Below are 1,184 nucleotides of genomic sequence, written 5' to 3'. Positions count from 1 at the left end.
AATCGGATCTGATTGCTAACAAACTTATGATTCTTCTCTTCTATAGGTTCGTTTGTTTTTTCCTAAGTGGAACGAAGTCAGCATTAAGCAAGACAATAAAACAATATTTGCTTCTCCTTCTTTAACCTCTTTCCTTCGCCCTTTTCGATTACGTTTTATTTTTATTTTTTTCTGCTTCACTTGTTCGTCCTCTTCTTCCTCCTCCCATTCCTTGCTTTCCATATTACTAATACAATCATATGATGATGGGAGGAATAATAACAAAATTGTGATAACACGCATAAACATTAACAAATAAACAAGCAATTCTCGATTAAACAATTACCCCCCTAAAAAATGGAAAATCAAACGCTTAAATTTTTTTCATACTTTTACACTTCAAACATGAAAAAGAGACAGAACAAAAGTAGAAAGATAAAGAAAGGCAGAGAAGTATATAGAATGATCCAACAGAAATTCATGAATAAAAGATGATCATTTAGTCTCCATCGGGGTTCGAACCCGAGTCTATCGCGTAGGAGGCGACCGTGCTAACCACTACACCATAGAAGCATATTTGTAAGTGATGCTACAATTGTGTTTTACTTTTTAGGAGAACACGTACTACACTTGAGTATGTAATGTTACATATATGTGTGTATGTGTATGCGTGTGTGTGTATGTGTATCTGTGTGTGTGTGTGTGTGTGTGTGTGTGTGTGTGTGTGTGTGTGTGTGTGTGTGTGTGTGTGTGTGTGTGCTTTCACACAAACAGTAAAATGTCATACTAAACGTAATGGCATGCGTCGCATGCACTGAAATATGTCCAATCTTAAAATATGAAAATGAAGTAGAAGAGTTTTATATGTTTAATATTAGGATGATTCTCCCCTCGCTTTCTCTCTCTCTCTTTCTCTTTCTCTCTTTCTCTCTCTCTCTCTCTCTCTCTTCCTCTTCCTCTCTCTCTTTTGCTCTTCCTTTTCCTCTCTCTCTCTCTCTCTTTTCCTCTCCCTCTTTACCCTCTATCCACCTACTCATCTCATCCAAGCATAAGATGTCGGAACCGCCTCTGCGATGGCTCGAGCGCCCACTCTGACGCCCGCGGTGGGCTGGCTGGCTTCCGTTGGAGTTCGCACCTCGAGCGCTTAAATCACAAAAGACGAGTTTGTTATAAAAGAAAAAAGTATGAATAATACACCGGCCACT

General features: G+C 39.0%; 1 non-coding gene across 1 annotated transcript; it reads right to left on the bottom strand.

Moving 5' to 3' along the window:
• Positions 1 to 480: 480 nt before the first annotated feature.
• Positions 481 to 552, bottom strand: TRNAR-CCU (transfer RNA arginine (anticodon CCU)). Its single transcript has one exon. It is a non-coding gene; the product is annotated as a tRNA-Arg (tRNA).
• Between the last annotated feature and the right edge of the window lie 632 nt (positions 553 to 1,184).

The sequence above is a fragment of the Penaeus vannamei genome, chromosome 33 (genome assembly GCF_042767895.1).
Source record: "Penaeus vannamei isolate JL-2024 chromosome 33, ASM4276789v1, whole genome shotgun sequence".
Classification (NCBI taxonomy): Eukaryota; Metazoa; Arthropoda; class Malacostraca; order Decapoda; family Penaeidae; genus Penaeus; species Penaeus vannamei.
The sequence above is the reverse complement of the archived record's forward strand: the minus strand, read 5'-3'. Positions and strand labels throughout refer to the sequence as shown.